A 24,197-nucleotide genomic window follows, 5' to 3' on the forward strand; every position below is an offset into this window, starting at 1 on the left:
ACCCAAAGAATGTTTCATTTGTCCTTTTTTAGAACATAAATCTTATCTTTAATTCAACAGTGAAAATCCACTGTGTACTTTAACTTTTAAGAGGGTAAATTATAGGTGTTAATTGGAATTTGTGATGTCAAAAATATGATTCTGAAAATCACTAGATTTTTAGATACAGCCAAAGGAAGCCGAGGAGTAAAAATAGATAAAAGATATGTGTAATGAAAGAGAAGCTGAGTTTTAAAATGTTCATATTGTTAGAGCTTATGGAAAAGTGTTTCCAACACATTGTGAAGATAGCTTTTCTTCTCTTCACTTTGCTTCTTTATTGAAGCATAGTTGATTTAAAACTGCACAGCAAAGTGACTCAGCTTTACACACATATATAGTTTTTTTATTTTTTATATTCTGCTATTATGAGCTTCCCAGGTGTCACTAGAGGTAAAGAATCCTCCTGCCAATGCAGGAGACTAAGAGAGGCAGATTCGATCCCTGGATCAGAAAGATCCCCTGGAGTAGGAAATTGCACTCTACTCCAGTATTCTTGCCTGGAAAATCCTATGGACAGAGGAACCAGGTGGGCTACAGTCCCTAGGACCACAAAGAGTCAGAAATGACTGAGCGTACACAAACACCATTATGGCTTATCCCAGGAGATTGGATATACTTTCCCTGTGCTATATAGTAAGGCCTGGTTATATACCTATTTTATTTTATTTTATTTCTTATTTTTTTTATTTTATTTTTTAACTTTACAATATTGTATTGGTTTTGCCATATATCAACATGAATCTGCCACAGGTATACACATGTTCCCCATCCTGAACCCTCCTCCCTCCTTCCTCCCCGTACCATCCCTCTGGGTCATCCCAGTGCACCAGCCCCAAGCATCCAGTATCGTGCATTGAACCTGTTCTAAATGTAATAGTTTGCATCTACCAGCCCCTAAATCCCAGTCCGTCCCATTTCCTCTCCTCTCTCCCCCTTGGCAACCACAAGTCTGATCACTAGGTCCGAATCTGTTCCACAGATGTTCACTCACTCCACATTTTAGATTCCACATATAAGTGATATCATGTAGTATTTGTCCTTCTCTTTCTGACTTACCTCGCCTAGTAAGATAATCTCTAGTTGCACACTTAACTTTTATGCATAGGAAATCCCCAAAGCGATAGGGATAAAAGCACAATGCTTTTTCTCTGCTGGTGTGGCAAGCCCCAAGTCTCCACTTGAAGAGCTGAGTTGACAATCTGGGGTGTCCTTGAAACCAAGCCTGTGATTTTGAGCCCTGTGTGAGCTTCTTAGCTTGGCTGTGGTCCACAGAGCCAGACTTATCTTTAGCTCTTCTTGCTAATGTGAGTCTCTGGTCAAAAAGGAGTGGGCTGACTTAACCCAAAGTGTTCGTCGCTCAGTTGTGTCCGACTCTTTGTGACCCTATGGACTGTAGACCTCCAGGCTCCTCTGTCCATGGGATTCTCCAGGCAAGAATACTGGAGAGGAGAGCCATTCCCTTCTCCAGGGGATCTTCCCACTCAGGGATTGAACCCAGGTTCCCTGCACTGCAGGATGATTCTTTACCACTTGAACGACCAGACTGAACTCAAGCCCCTCATTATTATTAAAGGGACAATGAGATAGGTGTGTTCTTCAGAATCTGTATCTGGCCATCAAAAGCCGAATTATTCAGTTTACTAATTTCTGGAAGATCTCAGGTCACATAAAAAAAAAGAGCTGAAATTTCACTTCAAGAGTGATCTTTCAAATCCTCGGTTTCTCCATTAGACCACAGAAACCTTGCAGACAGCCAATGACCCTTTTATAAATTTTCACTTCCCTTGGCACTCAGCCACTTCTCTGACTCAGTGAACTTTCAGCGGGTACTATTGCTTCGTGGTCTAGGTCTCTCTCCTTTTTCAATTTGTTCAACTGTTTTTTAACCACACATAGGCAGCACAACAGTCTCCTAAGCCAATTTATTCCCACTGAATCAAATACGTATGATTGGACACTATGAACATAGTGTCCAGTCTGACTTCTATAAAACTCGGTGAATTCCTGCGATATAGAACCATACCCCTTCAAGTTGAACTTGCAACATAAAAATGTATGATTATTAATTAATTAACCTTGTGTGTTCCAGCTGTTTCATCTGGGTTGAGCTTTTGTCACTAACTAGGTTATATACTTCATTCCCTTTCAGCAGTAAGAACAGTGTTGAGCATCAAATGGACACTGAATATTTTTTGATGAATTGAATAAGATGCTAAAACTCTCTAGAAAGACCTTATAGTGTGGTGAGCAAAGATGTGGATTTCGAGAGACTCCAAAAGTCTGATTTGAAACATCTTCATGCCATTTAGTGCGAAGCCCTGGTGGCTCAGACGGTAAAGAATCCACCTGCCTGTGCAGGAGAAGCGGGTTTGATTCCTGGATCAGGATGATCCCCTGGAGTAAGAAATAGCAACCCACTCCAGTATTCTTGCCTGGGAAATCCCATCGATGGAAGAGCCTGGTGGACTACAGTCCATGGGGTTACAAAAGAATCGGACACGACTTAGTGACTAAACAACAACGAAGATGCTCTTTACTAGTTGTATGTCCTGTCCTCGTGCTTAGTCGCTCAGTTGCGTCCGACTCTTTGCAACTCCACGGGCTGTAGCCCACCAGGCTCCTCTGTCCGTGGGGATTCTCCAGGCAAGAATACTGGAGTGGATAATCTTGTGCAAATGCCTCAGCTTCTCTGAGCTTACATTTCCTAACATGCTCCACAGCTGGTAGTGTTCATTGCCAATGCAAGAGCAGTTCATTTTTCACATCTTTCTTCCTGATTTTCAGTATTCAGAGCTTTCTTGATCTTGGGAAGAAGGACCTAGTTGCTTATCTAGAGGGTGGAGAGATAACCCAGTTCTAGTCAATGAGATGTGGGAGAAGTCTGCTGGGAAAAATCTGGGGAAATTTTTCTCTCCTGATAAGAGGGAGATATGCAAGGAGAACCCCCTGTCCTACATACATCACCCCTCCTGCCCGACCTTGAGCAAGGTTGTGTGAGGATGTTGTACGGGGAAATGCTACAGCCATATCGCAACCACGGGAAGCCGGAAAGACTTGTAGAGATGCCAAACCAGAACCCTGACATCAGAGTTCCTAGCCAATGCTGGAAACCACCTACATCCGGTTTTTGTTCTGGTTGTTACTGTCATAATAGATTATAAATAAATCTGTATTGTTTAGGCATTTTGAGCCATCTCGGGTCCTCATTAGCAGCCAAAAGCATTCCTAAAAGACACGGACTTTTGTGAAGAATGAATGAGTTACTGTCTGTCAAGTACTTAACATATTATTCTTCACATGGCAAGTGCCCCATGGTGTTAGCTAGTATAACAGGGATTGCTGGTGTCCAGGTGTGGAAGTCACTGCCCTGTCTAGATTAAAGCAATTTGATAAGCTCAACATCCGAAAAAACGACATTCACCAATCAAGCAATTAGAGAAAGTTGTAAAAGGCAATATATGATTCAGAGCTAAATTGAATAGGGCCAAAGGTAGGAAATGTTATAGGGAGGAGGGGAAAGCATTGAAACTGTGTTTGAGGACCTCAAGGAAAGAGTTGAGATAAATTTTAAAAAATGGAGATAGAAAAAGAAAGACACTAAAATTACAGAGTGGGGAGCACACTGACTGACTGTGGCTGAGGTCTGCCTGGAGCAGTCAGTGTACAGGAGCTGGAGAGAGGAAAGAAGACAGCATCTTACAGAGGGCCCTCTAAGCTAGATGGAGTTGAGAGCTAATTTAAAGGTGTGCTTGGGTGCTCAGTTGCTAAGTCTTGTCCAACTGTTTGCAACTCCATGGACTATAGTCCGCCATGCTCATCTGCCCACGGAATTTTCCAGGCAAGAACACTGGAGTGGATTGCCATTTCCTTCTCCAATGCATGAAAGTGGAAAGTGAAAGTGATGTCGCTCAGTCGTGTCTGACTCTTAGTAACCCCATGGACTGCAGCCTACCAGGCTCCTCCATCCATGGGATTTTCCAGGCAAGAGTACTGGAGTGGGGTGCCATTGCCTTCTCCAGAGCAAATACTAACTCTTCCTAATTACCCTTTCCACGTGATTTGTTGGTAACTAGGGACTATACAATTTAGAAAGCTGTATCTCCCCTAGCAGTAATGTCATTAATGAAGTTATCCAAAGGATAATGTAAATGTAGGTCAAAAAGGAAGTCCCATTTGACACAAAAGTCCATATAGTGGGACTTCCCTGGCTATCCAGTGGTTAGGACTCTGAACTTCCACTTCACGGGGCACAGGCTTGATCCCTGGTCCGGGAAAAAAGATCCCTCATGCAAGGCATAGCCAAAAAAATAAAACAGCCCTTAAAGATAAGACATCATCCAGAAAGAGAAAAGCTATGGAGAACACCCCAACTTGAACACCAGCTGAACTCAGACATTTCCAACAAATGTCAGATTATTCCAACAAATATCACTGGAACAAAATGAAAAAAGAAAAAATCCAGACAGCCCATAACAATTGAAGGAGAATAAATTGTTAAAAAAACAAAACTCCATATAGTAATCTTATTTTATAAAAGACTTTCAGTTAAATATATTACAACACTGTTTTTATAACAAAGATCATTAGAACAAATTAACCTGTGTGTTTAAATAGCATGATTCACTTTAGAAATTTAAATAGTTGTTGCTGGGAGCAGGACCAAGTGTATATGGAAGTAGTTAGCCCTGTAGTGTGAATTTGGGGTCACCTTGACTAGAACACCCTCCAACATACATTCCTTGAAGTATCTTTACAAAAGAATAAACATCTCCTTTTACAATTAGCAACAAAAATAAAATATAGCATGTTAATGTCTCCTGGAGAGATAATACATGTTTTCAAATTCCTGCAGAGAGGATTTTGATGGAGTGGATGGAGACATGGTCAGGGAAGGAGTTTCGGGGTGTGTGAAGAAGATAAGCAAGAGAATGAGAAGGTTTTTATTGAGATTGAGGCTAGGCCACAGAGAGTGACACTTCTAGAATCCAGGACAACAGAAAGCAAACCTCATCTATTTTGAGATGTTGCCCTGGGCTAGCCACGAGTGTGAGAAAGTTTGTACATGAAATGAGCTTTGTTAGGGAGTGTAACATCTCATCAGAATATTTATCTTGTTGCCAAGTGATAAACCCAACATGGATGCTGTGGTTGGAAGACTGTGGGAACATATATCCAGAGTTCTATGGTTGAGGTGTTTGAGAAAGTCAACAACCTTCCTAAAACTTGTCATGACAAAAGCATGCAAAGAGACTCCTTTTTCAGAGCAGCCTCAGAATGCATCGTGAATCATGAATTCACTCACCATACACACCAGGTGAAACTCTACACTTACAGTGATGAATTTCCTTCAAGGATCTAGTGATATATTCTTGGACTCCTGTAACCACAGTTGCACGCATCATTCAACCCTCTATTATCCTTGTGATCATTTTCCTATAAATGGATTATTATATCACCTGAAGTATGAAGTGAAGTTGCTCAGTCGTGTCCGACTCTTTGTGACCCCATGGATTGTACTACCAGGCTCCTCAGTCCATGGGATTTTCCAAGCAAGAGTACTAAAGTGGGTTGCCATTTTCTTCTCCAGGTAGTCTTCCCGACCCAGGGATTGAACCATCTCGCATTGTAGGCAGATGCTTTACTGTCTGAGCTACTAGGGAAGCCCGTTGTATCACCTAACATGCCTTAATTTACTCTTTCTCTTATCTAGTGTGTTCCTACTACATCTCAGTCAATGGCATATGCCCAGTAAAAGTAACACATTTTAGTTTCAACCTTCATAAAACATACATAGATGATAAATAACCACATATTCATTACTCCAAATCGAGGTATCAATTACTTTTGTTTTACACTTCTATGAATTTCTGTATTTCTTTTTCCTTTGAGTAGATAAAAGACCTGAGACCAATTGACACTCACTACTAAATTACATGCCTGATTCACATACAGATTCAGATTTGATCTCATGTTAAATAATTAGGGGGAAGGAAGGACATGGCAGAGAAAAGTTAAACGAAGTGTGAGGCAGGGATGTGTTTTATCACAGGATTGAACCAGAGAATCCACATTATCTTCAAATTATGATAGCCTTATTTAGGCTTGTGTCAAATGAGGAGGAGGGGGAAGAAACTGTTGCTCAGTTCTTCTCGTCCATTAGTCACAATTCACGGAATGTATCGACAGCAATATGGGGTTGAGTGTGATGCCTGGATGACTAGGGAGGAGGAGGGAAAGGAAACAACACAGACTTCTACAACTCTATCTCCAGCCTTTGCCTCCCCCAGACCTTGAGATGCCAAATCCAACTTGTTATGGACATCTCCACTGTTTGACCATGGCCACTCTGGTTTCAGCGTGTCCAAAACTGGACACGTCATCTCCCCATCATTCTCCCAGACATGTTTCTCCTCATATACTCCCCATCTACTAGTAAGCCAAAATCAAAGCCACATCCTTGATGCCTTTATTTTTATCCACTGTCACATCTATCATTTAATAGATCTCACTAATTTTAGTTTTAAGATATTTTGAGTTGACAAGCTTCTCTTTTTTTTTTCTCTCTTAAACTATTGCCCTGGCTCAGATCTTCATCATCTCTGCCCTGACCTGTCTTCCATGTCTTATCCTTTAAGCCACAGCTTGTTGTATTTACAATGTAAATCTGACCCAGCCTTGACTCTTCTTCAAATTCTTCAATGAGTCTCCATTATGCTACCTGTCAAGTAAGGCTTCCCTGGTGGCTCAGGTGGTAAAGAATATACCTGAAATGCAGGAGACACAGGGCATATGGGTTTGATCCATGAGTTGGGAAGATCCCCTGAAGAAGGAGATGCAACCCACTCCAACATTCTTGCCTGGGAAATCCCATAGACAAAAGAATCTGGTGGTCTACAGTCCAAAAATGTCACAAAGAATCAGACACAACTGAGCATGCAAACACGTAAAGTCCTAACTGGGTTTACATGAGTCCAAGACCATTTATTATCTAGCCCCTGCCTTCCTCTCCAATGACATTAAAGACTTTAGATACGTTTTTAGCATAATATTGAGTTGGTCAAAAAGTTTTTTGGATTTTCTATAACATAGGCTGGATGGCATCACTGACTCGATGGACGTGAGTCTGAGTGAACTCCGGGAGTTGGTGATGGACAGGGAGGCCTGGCGTGCTGTGATTCATGGGGTCGCAAAGAGTCGGACACAACTGAACGACTGATCTGATCTAATCTGATCTGATAACATATTATGGAAAAATCCACACAAACTTTTTGGCCAACCGAATAGCTGGCATATAGTAAGTACTCAAAATTAATGATTACTATCATATTCATTGATTAATCATTCATTGATTACTATCACCTCTATTACATACTTAGAAATTGTATCAAAGTGCTATCTTTGCATATTTGTTTCTGCAGTAAGACTCTTTCAGGGCGGAAATTGGGTGTAATTTCGTAATTTGGTATAATATGTGCTCATTGTGGATACCTACTTACTGTTTTTTGACCTAAACTGAAAGTTAACTTTTGTGTCTCAATGCTGATCTTCTGTAGAACTGCTGAACTACCCAAAATGTGTTTTTTTCTTCTTTCCCCTTTTCTATGAGGATAGAAAATGTCAACTAAAAAAAAAAAAAAAAAAAAACCCACAACCTAAAAGTTGAGAGTTGCATTTTATTTGGTGGGAATTTTTAGGACTTGACACCCAGGAGGCAGCATCGCAAGTAACCCCGAGAGAACTGCTCCAAACAAGGTGATGGGGGAGAGCCAGGTTATATAGAAGTGTTGCAACAAAGGGGAGATAGTCTGCATGTCAAAAGATTATTGTAAATTAAAGAAAATCAGTATCCCAAGTTAAGGAATTTAACACTTTTTAATATGTGGGAAGATGCAAGAGTCTGGGCTCACTGAAATCATTCCTTTGGTATGTGTCTCAGCTGTCTGGGGCAAGGATTCTGTTTTCACATCCCAAGTTTCCTCAGGGTTCACTGTGGGGAGTGGGTGTAGTCTGATCACTGCTAGATGGCGATACTCTTTCTTCATGAGTTTCCTCAGGGCTCACCAGCTCACCATCTGTGATGACTGCAATCTCTGATGACTGTGACGTCTCCTTTTTTTTTTTTTTTTTTAACTTATATGGCAGCAAATACTCCATTTCTCAAAAACCCAACCTTCCAGGACAGAGAATAGTTAAGAGTGGGTCCCATGAACTGGATATGAGGTGAATGCTGGGATCCTGGGTCTAGGAGCTCAGGGAAATTCAGGGACAGGTAGGCAAAGGAACAGACCCCTTCATCTTGGACACCAAGCATGGAGGGTATCAGGCCTGTGGAAGGGGAATAATCTCCTCTACTCCAGAGTTTGAGTGAAGCTGGGACCCCAAGAGTTCTAAGCAGTGAGTAAGTATCAGTACTAAGGAAGGAGGCAAAGAACTAAAAGATGATAAGGGTCAAGGCCACAGAAAGTGGACTTTACAGGGGAAGACTACTCCATCTGCCTTCATTTTCCAAGTTTTGTATTGGACACTTGACTCCAAATAGAAGTGAGTAAAACTTTCAACTGAAAAAGGAATTTTTAAAGATGCTTCTAAACACCACTTTTTACATTATAGATTATGTGAGATTGGCAAGACTATTAGTCTCATTGAAAGAAATAAATGATTTATGTGAATGGCACTGAAGTGAATAAGCTGATGAAATCATGCAAAGATAAGAACATCTCAGATTTCCATCAGGTCTGGACTTGTGATGACTTTTTTTCCCCCCTGACATTTGCTTCTAGTTATTTAATCTATTCCTTTGGAGCTCTGGCTGATTTGAAGTCTTAATCAAAGGAATGAAGTGAATGAAGTGAATGAAGACACAAAGTATATTGTGTCTCAGTGAATTTTGCTCTTATCACCCTTCCAACACTATTTTAATCCTATTTTTTGGTAATTTCCATACTTGCCTCCACAAGCTTGTTGCCTTAATATTGGGTTTGCTAAGAAGTACATTTGGGTTATGGAAAAACACAAGAGAAATTCTTGGCCAAACCTGTATGAAAGTGTTGGTTTATCTGTCCACACGTTGGCAGGACATGAGATTGAGTATAATAATTTAACTTTTCTATAGTGGTTATAAACTCTTATTCCATAACCAATTCTTGGACTTGCCCAGGCAAACAGATATGGGTTATGGAATAAGAGTTTGTAACCAAAGTGGATTGTAAAAAGTTTTTGGAGAACTCCACCATCAAGGAAGAAACTTTGGTCATCATAATTGCCTAACAGTCATGACTTCTTAGCCTGAATCTATGACTCATATTGAAATCATTTTGCATGACTTTCTAATACGGAACTCATGAGTATAATTTAAGTATTATAGGTTTATGGCCTCATAAACTTGAAACAAGATCCTCTTCCTTCTTATATCAGTGTGAAAATTTTCACACATATCCTGCATTTCCAATGTTTGATACAGCTATCTAAAATATAATAATACTCATGAGTTCCAACAGCTTTGGATAAAGTTATAAAGTAGGAGCAATTTGAAAATAGTTGCATGTTCTGTATTCAAAACTACTGTTGTTATAAACGAAATTATGCAGGTGAAGCATGAATAGAATGTCTAATCATAATAAGCACTCAATATTGTTATTATTGGAGAAGGAAATGGCAATCCACTCCAATATTCTTTACTGGAAAATTCCATGGACAGAGGAGCCTGGTGGGCTACAGTTCATGGGGTTGCAAAGAGCTGGCTGCAACTGATCACATTATTATTATTAGAGTATTATTAGTAATTATCTCTTGAGATATTAAGAGATATAATTAAGATATAATTATCTCTTAACTATAACACTTGAGCATTATATTGACATCTGATAATAGTTGGCTGTGTCATTTTAGGCTGTCTCTTCCACATTGTGGTGATCCCATACAAATTATAAAATATTTTAATGTACATTGTGTTAATCGCTCAGTTGTGTCTGACTCTTTGTAACCCCATGGATTGTAGCCCACTAGGCTCCTCTGTCCATGGAACTCTCCTGGCAAGAATACTGAAATGATATTGCCATTTCCTTCTCCAGGAAAACTTCCCCATCCAGGGATAGAACCTGGGTCTCCACATTACACGCAGATTCTTTACCATCTGAGCCACCAGAGAAGTCCCATTAATACACATTATCTTATTAAATAAGTTCAGTGACTGTTTAACCAGGATAAATCATTGCTTTACAGCTGAGGAAACAGGATAAGAGAGCAAAGGGTGTGCCTCACAGTTAATGAATGGTCAACATTAAATTGAATCTAAATGTTTTAGGTCAAATCTCTTTACACTATTGAAATGTATGAGTCTATATTTCTGTGATTATTTAAGGGGCTATCAGGACTACCAGCATCAGACAATGTGGTATTCATTCTTGACCTCCCCAGAGCCTGGCAAAGTCATTAGCAAATGAGAAGTCTTCAGTCAATAGGCTAAACGGGACATTCTCAGGGTAAGTGACCTCTGGCAATGCATTGTCTACCATCCCAACCTACATATGGCTGGGGTAGCTCTACATTAGATGCTGTCAGGAAACTTCCATAAGCCTCTTATTCTTATCCATCAGAGGGCAGACAGAATGAAAACCACAATCACAGAAAACTAATGAAACTGATCACATGGACCACAGCCTGGTCTAGCTCAATAAAACTACGAGCCATGCCACGTAGGGCCACTCAAGACGGATGGGTCATGGCAGAGAGTGCTGACAAAATGTGGTCCACTAGAGAAGGCAATGGCAAACCACTTCAGTATTCTTGCCTTGAGAACCCCATGAACAGGGTGAAAAGGAAAAAAGATATGACACTGAAAGATGAACTCCCCAGGTCAGTAGGTGCCCAATATGCTACTAGAGAAGAGTGGAGCAATAACTCCAGAAAGAATGAAGAAATGGAGCCAAAGCAAAAACAACACCCAGTTGTGGTTGTGATGGGTGATGGAAGTAAAGTCCAATGTTGTAAAGAGCAATATTGCATAGGAACTTGGAATGTCAGGTCCATGAATCAAGGCAAATTGGAAGCGGTCAAACAGTAGTGGTAAGAGAGAACATAGACATTTTAGGAATCAGTGAACAAAAATGGACTGGAAGGGGTCAATTTAACTCAGATGACCATTATATCTACTACGATGGGCAAGAATCGCTTAGAAGAAATGGAGTAGCCCTCATAGTCAACAAAAGAATCCAAAATGCAATACTTGGATGCAATCTCAAAAACTACACAATGATCTCTGTTCATTTCCAAGGCAAACCATTCAATATCACAGTAATCCAAGTCTATGCCCCAACCAGTAATGCTGAAGAAACTGAAGGGCTCTGTGAAGACCTTTTAGAACTAACAACCAAAAAAGATGTCTTCTTCATTATAGGGGACTGGAATGCAAAAGTAGGAAGTAAAGAGCTTCCTGGAGTAACAGACAAATTTGGCCTTGGAGTAAAAAAGGAAGCAGGTCAAAGGCTAACAGAGTTTTGCCAACGTAACGTGCTGATCATAGCAAATATCCTCTTCCAATGACACAAGAGAAGACTCTACACATGGACATCACCAGATGGTTAATACTGAAATCAGATTGACTATATTCTTTGCAGCCAAAGATGGAGAAGCTCTATACAGTCAGCAAAAATAAGACTGGGAGCTAACCGTGGCTCAGATCATGAACTCCTTACTGCCAAATTCAGACTTAAATTGAAGAAAGTAGGGAAACACCACTAGACCACTCAGATATGACCTAAATCAAATCCCTTATGATTATACAATGAAAGTGATAAATAGATTCAAGGAATCAGATCTGATAGACAGAGTGCCTGAGAACCACGGATGAAGGTTTGTGACATGGTACAGGAGGCAATGATCAAGACCATCCCCCCAAAAAAGAAATGCAAAAAGGCAAAATGGTTGTCTGAGGAGGCTGTGAAAAGAAGAGAAGTGAAAGGCAAAAGAGAAAAGGAAAGATATATCCATTTGAAAGCAGAGTTCCAAAGAATAGCAAGGAGAGATAAGAAAGCCTTCCTCAGTGATCAATGCAAATAAATAGAGGAAAACAAAAGAATGGGAAAGACTAGAGATCTCTTCAAGAAAATTAGAGATACCAAGGGAACATTTCATGCAAAGATGGGCCCAATAAAGGACAGAAATGGTATGGACCTAAACAGAGCAGAAGATATTAAGAAGAGGAGGCAAGTGCCGGGAGCCGGTGAGGGATTCCACTCATGACAAAGGTCATATGCATACGCAAAGGTGGGATTGAGCCTCAGGAGTCCCCCTGGATATTCTCGAGCATCTACCCCCACAAAACCAGAGTCTGCCTACTTTAATGCTTTGTGCTCTCACCTCTGACTTTACTGGGGGCTGTCCCCCACCACCATCTCGCTCTCTCTGTCAAAGAGTTAACTTACAGCTCCAATTAATAAAGTTCCTGGGCAATTAGGCGTGTTTAAATCCAAACCCCTCAGATGGCTCTCTAACTCGCCTGACAAGTTTACCCGGACTCCTACAGCTATGCATAGAATTGTTTACAGTCTCCCAGCCTGGAGAGGCATGGGGAGCTTAAGATATTCAAATAGCTTAGAACCTCTCAGAGAGTTAGAAACTGTTAGAATAAACTAGTAAAGGATTTCATTGATGAGCCAATGCTTGTTGCCAAGTCTTCACATCCTCTGAATTGTATCCTTGAATGTGTATTAATTAATATAGTTGGTATATAGAAAAAATAAGTAGTGGCCTTGGTGTTAGTAACTTTAGACCCTTAAGGTAATAAGTTCTTTCCTTTGTTGTAAACCCATAACACATCCGCCCTATAGGAATGCAATTTTATCTTCGGAAGATGGCGCCAAACCTTAAAATAATTACTCTTAGTGAAAATAAGTTTTTGTTGATAAGTCCTTGTCAAGAGTCATAAAATGTTAGTAGGCCTTCTGGCCAGAAGATGATGTAAATCACCTAAACCATTTGTATACGATAAATTTGCAGGAAAGAAACCCTGGTTTTTGATAAGGATCAAAAACTGCTGACTTTGCATCCCCTATTATCCTCTATGTGTAACTTAGGGTATATAAGCCCCTGTTGAAAATAAAGCTACGGGCCTTGCTCACCAACGCTTGGTCTCCCCATGTCATTCTTCCCTTTAAATTCTGGCTGAAGTCTCCATCTGGAGTGCGGAACCCACCATGCTTACTAATTATGCCTGGGCTTCTAAGGCCCACTCGAGAAGGTGTCTAGGGTGGGCACCTTCCGCTATTCGAGAGGGCGCCTGCGGCCTACGTAAGTGGTGCAAACTTCCTGTCTTGAAGTTTTATTGGTCTCTCCCGTAAACCAAGCTACTCAGCCTCTTTTCTCCACTGAATTTTCCTACTGAGCTATCCTCATTCTATTACTCTTATATCTCTAGTTAGCATATAAATAGTTGCCTAGGCCGTCTCTCCTTCGAATACCCTGGATCAGCCGGGGCTGGACCTCGGCAGGCAAGAATACACAGATGAACTATACAAAAAAGATCTTCATGACACAGATAACCATGATGGTGTGATCACTCACCTAGAGCCAGACATCCTGGAATGTGAAGTCAAGTGGGCCGTAGAAAGCATCACTATGAATAAACAAAGCTAGTGGAGATGATGGAATTCCAGTTGAGCTATTTCCAATCCTAAAAGATGATGATGTGAAAGTGCTGCACTCAATATGCCAACAAATTTGGAAAACTCAGCAGTGGTCACAGGACTGGAAAAGGTCAGTTTTCATTCCAATCCCAAAGAACGGAAACGCCAAAGAATGCCCAAACTACCACACAATTGCACTCATCTCACAAGCTAGCAAATGAATGCTCAAAATTCTCCGAGCCAGGCTTCACCAGTACATGAACCATGAACTTCCAGATGTTCAAGCTGGATTAAAAAAAGGCAGAGGAATCACAGGTCAAATTGCCAACATCAAAAAAGGAAGAGAGTTCTAGATAAACATCTACTTCTGCTTTATTGACTATGCCAAAGCCTTTGACTGTGTGGATCACAACAAACAGTGGAAAATTCCCAAAGAGATGGAAATACTAGACTAGAAATCTGAATGCAGGTCAAGAAGGAAAAGTTAGAACTGGACTTGAAACAACAGACTGGTTTAAAATCAGGAAAGGAATACATCAAGGCTGTATATTGTCACCTGATTATTTAACTTATACACAGAGTATATCATGAGAAATGCTGGGCTGGATGAAGCACAAGATGGAATCAAGATTGCCGGGAGAAATATCAATAACCTCAGATATGCAGATGACACCACCTTATGGCAGAAAGTGAAGAAGAACTAAAGAGCCTCTTGATGAAAGTGAAAGAGGAGAGTGAAAAAGTTGGCTTAGAACTCAACATTCAGAAAACTAAGATGAGGCCATCTGGTCCCTTCACTTCATGGCAAATAGATGGGGAAATAATGGAAACAGTGGCAGACTTTATTTTTTGGGCTCCAAAATCAGTGCACATGATGACTGCAGCCAGGAAATTAAAAGATGGTTATTCCTTGTAAGAAAAGTTATGACCAACCTAGAGAGTATATTAAAAAGGAGAGACATTTCTTTGCCAACAAAGGTCCCTCTAGTCAAAGTTATGGCTTTTCCAATAGTCATGTATGGATGTGAGAGTTGGACTGTGAAGAAAGCTGAGTGCTGAAGAATTGATGTTTTTGAACTGTGATGTTGGAGAAGATTCTTGAGAGTCCCTTGGACTGGAAGGAGATCCAACCATTCCATTCTGAAGGAGATAAGTCCTAAATATTCATTGGTAGGACTGACGCTGAAGCTGAAACTCCAATACTTTGGCTACCTGATGTGAAGAACTGACTCCTTTTAAAAGACCCTGATGCTGGGAAAGATTGAAGGTGGGAGGAGAGGGGACAACAGGGGACGAGATGGTTGGATGGCATCACTGATTCAATGGACATGAGTTTGAGTAAACTCTGGGAGTTGGTGATGGACAGGGAGGCCTGGCGTGCTGTAGTCCATGGTGTCTCAAACTGAACTGAGCAACTGAACTGAACTGAAATGAATGGGAAGATCCCCTGGAGGAAGGCATAGAAACCCACTCCAGTATTCTTGCCTGGAGAATCCCATGGCTAGAGGAACCTGACAGGCTACAGTCCATGGGGTTGCAAAGAGTTGGACTCAATTGAAGTGACTTAGCACGCACGCATGCAACCTATCAATAATGCAGGTGGCTTTCTCCATAGTTCTTAAACTCTCATGAAACCTAAGCAGAGAAGGATTATAGCAGGAAAATTTCACACTAAGAGACCCAGCCACCATCCTTCAGCTCAGCCTTAGCTGGCTCACCTTTCTCTAGAAAATAGGACCTGCTACCTTATAAGGAGATCCCTAACCTCCTGTCTGGTAAAGCCCAGTTTTTCACCTTGTCTCTTTCATTTACAGGATGATTGAATCAAATTTCTTGATAGACTTGATGTAAAAACCTAATCTAATTTTAAAAAATAATTTTATTGATTTATGTATTTTCAGCTGTGTTGGGTCTTTGCTGCTGCATGGACTTTTCTTTACTTGCAAGCAAGGGGCTACTCTCTGGTTGCTGTGTGTGGGCTTCTCATTACAGGGGCTTCTCCCTTGCAGAGCACAGGTTCTAGGGCACGTGAGCTCAGTAGTTGCAGCTCCCAGGCTCTAGAGAACAGGCTCAGTAGTCGTGGCACACGACTACTGAGGTTTAGTTGGTCCATGGCATGTGGGATCTTCCAGAATCAGGGATTGAACCCATGTCTCTTGCATTGGCAGGTGGATTCTTTACCAATGAGCCACCAGGGAAGCCCCTAAAAACCTTACCTAAATTTTTGATGATGCAGTCAGGGCAAAACCTGAGCCCTTCCTCAGCATGCCTGAATGTTACCAAGTCCAAGTTTGCTCTGCTTATCATACATCAGGCCATTGAGTCTACAGACTTATTGGAATAATTCTGAAAGCTGGCAGACCCAGAAGACAGCAGACCCATGTCTCAAAATAACCATCTTATTAGGGTCTGGATGCCAGTTTCTTTTATAGAACAGAGATGGGATGGGGAGGGAGGTGAGGAAACAAAGTATAAAGGCCCTTTATTTTGTAAACTAGGAGAGGATGTGTTAATGTCTTCTTTCCTGCAGTCATTCACAGGTGGACAGAATGAGATTGTCTCTGTGTGAGGTGAACAAAGCCACAGTCAGGCAGAGGGGCAGGGTTCCCTGAGAAAGGCCATTATTTGTTGTTGCTCAGTCCCTAAGTCGTGTCAGACTCTTTGTGACCCTGTAGACTGCTGCACGCCAGGCTTCTCTGATCTTCACTATTTCCCATAGCTTGCCCCACCTCATGTCCATTGAGTTGGTGATGCCATCCAACCATCTCATCCTCCGTTGCCCCCTTCTCTCCTGCCATCAATCTTCCCCAGCCTCAGGGTCTTTTCCAATGCATTGGCTCTTCACATCAGGTAACCAAAATATTCAGTCCTTCCAACAAATATTTAGGGTTGATTTCCTTTAGGATTGACTGGTTTGATCTCCTTGCAGTCCAAGGGATTCTCAAGAGTCTTCTCCAGCACCACAGTTTAAATGCATCAATTCTTTGGCGCTTCAGGCCATTATGTATGATTACAATAACTAAAACAACAAAAAGCAAAGTTTAAAGTCAAAGAAACAGATGGAACAAGGAGTCAGAATTGGCTCTTCCCTGTTAATATGAACATCTGCCTGGGCAGGGCTAGCCCTCTAGCTCCTCACCTCTAACCACTCAAATGCTAGTTGAGGGTCTCTGGAGGTACAAAAGGCTCAGCACTGTTCCCAGACCCCGCTCCTTTAACAGAGATCTGTGCTGAAGACTTGGTTGTTGGAGCCCACCCTCCAGCCCTGCTCCAGGAAAGAGCTCCAGAACCTCTAGTCATCACCACATCCACCCTGAGTGCTGACCCAGCAGCTCCTCCCTAATGATATGTTTCTGCTCATGAGGAAAGACAGGAAGACCACTTCACATGCAAAGTCCATTTCCTGCAGATTCATAATGGCAACACAGCATGCAGCTGCTGTGTCATGGGGCAACCCAGCTGTGCACGTATTCTTGCGACATTTTTGGAATGCAGGCCCAGCGAATGTGTACGTGGTAGGAAGTACACTCATTCTAAGGAAAGTTATTTGACACAGACCATTTTGAAGAAAATGTTTTACACGTCTGTTTTTTTTTTTTTTATGGTTCCTTTAAATGATTGCATAGCGAAAGAAGAAATGAAAGTAAAAGTGAATGGTATTGTGAAATTAAAAGAGTATTTACAACATAAAAGTTGACAGTTATTTTTTATTCGGCAGGAATTTTTAGGACATTGAGCCGGGGAGTCAGCATCTTAAGTAACCCAGGAAGAATTGCGCTGAGGAGGCATGGGAGGGAGGGACAGATTATATAGAGGTTTTGCAACAAAAGGCAGGTAGTTTGAATGCTAAAAGATTACTGTAAATTAAAGAAAACCAGATATCCCAAGTTAAGGAGTTTAGCACTTTTCTATGTGTGGGCTTCCCTGGTAGCTCAGATGGTAAAGCGTCTGCTTGCAATGTAGGAGACCTGGGTTCAATCCCCAGGTCGGGAAGGTCCCCTGAAGAAGGAAATGGCAACCCACTCCAGTACTTTTGCCTGGAAAGCTCCATGGATGGAGGAGCCTGGTAGGCTACAGTCCATGGAATCTCAAAGAGTCAGACAGGACTGAGCAACTTCACTGGTTCACTATGTGTGGGAAGATACAAGAGCCTGGGCTCACTGAAATCATTCCTTTGTTATATGTCTCAGCTATCTGGGTCCAGGATCCTGTGTTTTCACATCCTGAGTTTCCTCAGGGCTCACTGTGGGGAGTGGCTGCTATCTGATGACTGCTAGATGGTAGGTATTCTTTCCTTCCTGAGTTTCATTAGGCCTCATCAGCTCACCTTCCCTGGTGGCTACAATCATTGATGATTGTTCGTTTACTGATATGAGATGGTTGGATGGCATCACCAACTCAATGGACAAGCTTTTGAGCAAGCCCCGGGAATTGGTGATGGGAAGCCTGGTGTGCTGAAGTCCATGGGGTCGCAAAGAGCTGGACACAACTGAGTGACTGAACTCATGGTAGGAAATATTCCATTTATCAGTATCATGCAGATAAAGCCCACCTGAGTTCTCTATGTATAAAAGACACATGTAGCCTACAGTGTATTTTTGTCCAGACAGGCAGCAACCAGAAATAATCAAAAGGCAATTCCACACTTTACTTCTGTCTCTTGGAAGAACACTAAAGGGTTTCCAGTTGGGAACCCATAGCGCCGTCTTATCAATCCCTTTGCAACTCTCTCAGCCACTGGCCCTACCCCCAGCATTTCCCTCTCACTCTGGACTTTGCTCATCTGTTCTCAGTCTCTCTCTACTCACATCCCCTCTCAGACCTTTGGAACTCCTCACTCTGCGATTCATCTGGCTTTCTCTCTCCCTCCCTTTTCTTAGCCCTTGATTGTTATCAGTTAATTTACCCTCTGGCTTCTTGTCATTTCCTCTTTCCCTCTATGCATTAGTCAACTTTCCCTACCTGGAAGCCATTCCAAGAAGCAAGAAACATCCCCACATAACAGAAGCAAAGAAAGAGCAGGAAGCAGGGGTGGGAGATTGTGAACAATCATTCAGTAATAAATCTTTCATCAAATTTATTCACTTTATTCAATAAAAAACATTATAAATTTAAAAGTCAACTTATAATGAAAAGGTACATTGTGTTAATTAAAAAATGTGATGCTATTTGTCATAAAGTTCTTCCATGAGCAAAAGAACTGTGCAAAATATTTGCCTCTCCCTACCCTACCCCGCCCAGTTCCTCCCAACTTGTTTAAACATATTTATACCTCCCACATTCCCAGTTTCTGGTTCCATATCCCAGTTTTCATACTTGTTTTTACCCTTTGTTTGCTCTGGCAATTCTTAAATTTCACTTTTAATGTTTTATTTATTTATTTTATATATACAGATTGTCCCACCTGACTTCTAGTTCTTCTCACTGCTTCTTTTTGATATTTTACACCACTTCCTGGGATGAGAATGTCCCCTAATTCCTCACCATACACACCTGGATTCTTCACTCCAAATTCAAACAGGTATAATTTACATGTCTGTCTTATTCTCTGGGAAATGACCTTACAGTAAAATTAGATTTATCTTTGCTTTCAGTTAAGCAGGTCTTCAGTGAATGCTGAGTGAATTCAATTCCATGGAGTTATTTTTCAACATACTGACTCAAGCCCTCCAACTACCCAAAGCTATCCTTCACATTTTTTGCACCCCATTCGAGCATCTTCTCTGTGCACCCTCCAGGAACTGTTTCATTTCTTCCTTCCTCCTCCCTATGCCTGCAGCCCTCTTCCATCAATGCTGGGCCAATGTAACCACCTCATATGTGCTCCCCTAGTTTTGTACTTATATACAGACAGTAACTTTTTTAAGCAAAAAGAGCACAAGGTTTGGTTCAATTAACAACAATAATAACACCATAGTGACAGTTGTTGAGTATCTACCACATGTATTCACTGTACAAAGCAGTTTGCAAGCATTATCTAATTTAAAGTATACAATAAATTATACAATTTAAAGGGTTATAATGCTTTAGACATGACTGAAGTGACGTACTGCGTAATTGCACTCATCTCACACGCTAGTAAAGTAATGCTCAAAATTCTCCAAGCCAGGCTTCAGCAATACGTGAATTGAACTTCCAGATATTCAAGCTAGTTTTAGAAAAGGCAGAGGAACCAGAGATCAAATTGCCAACATCCACTGGATCATCAAAACAGCAAGAGAGTTCCAGAAAAACATCTATTTCTGCTTTATTGACTATGCCAAAGCCTTTGACTGTGTGGATCACAATAAACTGTGGAAAATTCTGAAAGAGATGGGAATACCAGAACACCTGACCTGCCTCTTGAGAAACCTATATTCAGGTCAGGAAGCAACAGTTAGAACTGGACATGGAACAACAGACTGGTTCCAAATAGGGAGTACGTCAAGGCTGTATATTGTCACCTTGCTTATTTAATTTATATTCAGAGTACATCATGAGAAACGCTGGGCTAGAAGAAGCACAAGCTGGAATCAAGATTGCCGGGAGAAATCAATATCAATAACCTCAGATATGCAGATGACACCACCCTTATGGCAGAAAGTGAAGAGCAACTAAAAAGCCTCTTGATGAAAGTGAACGAGGAGAGTGAAAAAGTTGGCTTCAAGCTCAACATTCAGAATATGAAGATCATGGCATCCAGTCCCATCACTTCATGGGAAATAGATGGTGAAACAGTGGAAACAGTGTCAGACTTTATTTTATTTTATTTTATTTTTTTTTTGGACTCCAAAATCACTGGAGATGGTGATTGCAGGCAGGAAATTAAAAGGTGCTTGCTCCTTGGAAGAAAAGTTATGACCAACCTAGATAGCATATTAAAAAAGCAGAGATATTACAAAGGTCTGTCTAGTCAAGGCTATGGTATTTCCAGTGGTCATGTATGGATGTGAGAGTTGGACTATAAAGAAAGCTGAGTGCTGAAGAATTGGTGCTTTTGAACTGTGGTGCTGGAGAAGACTCTTGCGAGTCCCTTGGACTGCAAGGAGATCCAACCAGTCCATCCTAAAGGAGACCAGTCCTGGATGTTCATTGGAAGGACTGGTGCTGAGGCTGAAACTCCAATACTTAGGCCACCTCATGCGAAGAGCTGACTCATTGGAAAAGACCCTGATGCTGGGAGGGATTGGGGGCAGGAAAGGGGATGACAGAGGATGAGATGGCTGGATGGCATCACCAGCTTGATGCACATGAGTTTGGGTGAACTCCGGGAGTTGGTGATGGACAGGGAGGCCTGGCTTGCTGCAGTCCCTGGGGTCGCAAAGAGTCGGACATGACTGAGCGACTGAATTGAAGTGACCTAGTACACACACATGTATAAAATCATATCATCTACAAACAGCGATAGTTTTATTTATGATTTTTCAGTTTGGATTATTTTTATTTCTTTTTCTTCTCTGATTGCCATGACTAGATCTTCCAAAACTATGCTGAATAAAAATGGTGAGACTGGACATCATTGTCTTGTTCCTGATCTTAAAGGAAATTCCTTTAATTTTTCACCATTGAGAATGATGCTTGCCTTGAGTTTGTTGTATATGAGCTTAATCATGTTTAGGTAAGTTCTATCTATGTCCACTTATTGGAGCAGTTTGTTCTGTTTTGTTTTTATCTTAAGTGGTTGCTGAATTTTGTCAAAAAGCTCTTTTTTTCTCACCTACTCAGATAATCACGCTGCTTTTATCCTTCAATTTGTTAATGTGTTGTATCACAATGTTTGATTTATAGGTAGAGAAAAAGCCTTGTGTCCCTAAGATAAAGACCACTTGATCATGGTGTCTGGTCCTTTTAATATATTATTGGATTTGGTTTTCTAGTATTATGTTGAGGTTTCTGTGTCTATGTTCATCACAGTTATTGGACTGTAATTTTTTTGGGGGGTGACCTCTGTAATTTTGATATCAAGGTGATGGTGGCATTTAGATTGAGTTTGGAAGTATCCCTTCCACTGCATATTTTTGGAGTCATTTCAGAAATATTGGTATTAACTCTTCTCTAAATTGGTAGAATTCACCTATAAAACCAACTTACCCTGGACTTTTTTGGGGGGTAAGTTTTAAAATTATTGATTCAATTTCCTTACTGGTAATTTGTCTGTTCATGTTTTCTATTTCTTAGTGCCTTATTACTGGGATATTGTACATTTCTAAGAATTTGTCCATTTCTTCTAGACTTTATACTTGATTGGTGTGTAGTTGATTGCAGTGATCCCTATAGTCCACTGAATTTCTGTGTAATCTGTGTACCTTCTCCTTTTCCATTACTGATTATATTCTATGGGCCCTCCTCCATTTTTTTCTTTCTTTTTTTGATTAGTCTGGTTTAACTTTTGTCAATTCTGTTTAAGCTTTTAATTTTTAGGAGTTTATGAAAAGTGAGTGCATTGCTTTAGTACCCAGAAAGTATTTTTTTATAATGTCAGATAACATTCACTAGATGATTTTAATGTTTATATATTTCTTCTCTCTGTAGCCCACTGTTCTTCATTTTTATATGTTGAGCTTATAGAAATTGACATCTATATTTGATAATGCAGAATCTTTTATAAATTTCATATTTACCATTTCCTTTATATCAGTATTTTTCAATTCATTCCTTTAATGTGTGTCAGAAATATTTAGTGTGTCCCTGTGTGATGCACATGTGTTGTGTCCCATTATGCCTACTGCAGTATCAGGCACCTGATAAGTACTTGGATGACTGAACAGTTTGTGTAGTTGGCTGAGTTCACATATTATTGACTTATACACAAGGAAGAAATGTAATACAAAATGCTGAGATAAAATTTTGCACTTTTCTGGGATTACCATAGACAGAAAGTTGAGGAGATCATAACATAATTGGCAGACATTTCTTTTAATTACAAGTACTCTACAGTAAAATAATTTGTCATTTTGTGAATTCTGAAAAGTATTAAAAAATCATCACTGTCATAATGATTAAGACATGATATATCATAATATATCAATATATAAAAGAATTATTTATATAATAAATATAAATTATAATACCTATATTATATATATAAAATAAACATAAATTATTTATATAATAAATAATTATTATATAAAAGACAATATATAAAGAATTATTGTGAATATTTTAGAAATAAAAGTCACTATTCTACATGTGCAAAATATATCAATGAATAAAAAAAGACAAATTACACTTAAAATTAGGCTGAGGGGAATAAATAGAATGCATTAAAAAGAAAGTAATTCTAAGACCTTCCTGCTCCTTCATGGGTCACAGCCTTGTGGAAATGAGTCTTGCATAAATAACTCAGTGGAGCTACGAGCCATGCTATGCAGGGCCACCCAAAATGGACAGGTCATTTGAAATGTTCTGGCAAAATGTGGTCCACTGAAGGAGGAAATGGGAAACCACTCCAATATTCTTGCTGCCAGAACCCCATAAACAGTATGAAAAAGCAAAAACACATGACACTGGAAGACGAGCCTCTCAGATCAGATACTGTCCAATATTCTACTTGGGAAGAGCAGAGGGGAATTACTTTGAGCTCCACAAGGAATGAAACAGCTAAAAGCCTAACAACATTAAAAATGCTGACATTAAATTTAAAAAATGTTCCCAGGAGGAAAGCTATGAGGAATGTAGACAGCATATTAAAAAGCAGAGACATCACTTTGCCAACAAAGGTCCATACAGTCAATGCTAGAATTTTCCTGGGATAAATATCAATAACCTCATATATGCAAATGACACCACCCTTATGGCAAAAAGTAAAGAGGTACTAAGGAGCCTCTTAATGAAGGTGAAAGAGATGAGTGAAAAATCTGGCTTAAAACTTAACATTCAAAAAATGAAGATCATGGCGTCCACCCCATCACGTCATGGCAAATCAGAAACAATGGAAATAGTGACAGACTTTATCTCCTTGGGCTCCGAAATCACTGCAGGTATTGACTGCAGCCATAAACTTAAAAGAACACTTGCTCCTTGAAAGAAAAGCTCTGACAAACCTAGACAGCATATTAAAAAGCAAAGACATACATGGCTTATAAAGGTTCATATAGTCAAAGCTATGCTTTTACCAGTAGTCATGTGTGGATGTCAGAACTGGATGATAAAGAAGGCTGAGTGCTGAAGAATTGATGCTTTTGAACTGTGATGTTGGAGAAGACTCCTGAGAGTCCCTTGGACTGCAAGATAAAACAAGTCAATCCTGAAGGAAATCAACTCTGAACATTCATGGGAAGGACTGATGCTGAAGCTGAGGCTCCAGTACTTTGGCCACCTGATGCGAAGAACTGACTCATTGTAAGAGAACTTGATGTTGGGAAAGATTGAAGACTGAAGGAGAAGGGGACGACAGAGAATGAGATGGTTGGATGGCATTACTGCCTCAAAGGACATGAGTTTGAGCAAGCTTTGAGAGTTGGTGATGGACAGGGAAGCCTGGCTTGCTGCAGTCCCTAGGGTTGCAAAGAGTTGGACATGACTGAACGACTGAACTGCTGAAAAATTAGTGAT

The sequence above is a fragment of the Bos grunniens genome, chromosome 24, assembly GCF_055505025.1.
Source record: "Bos grunniens cultivar Pamir isolate PY7600 chromosome 24, Bosgru_T2T1.0, whole genome shotgun sequence".
Lineage (NCBI taxonomy): Eukaryota > Metazoa > Chordata > Mammalia > Artiodactyla > Bovidae > Bos > Bos grunniens.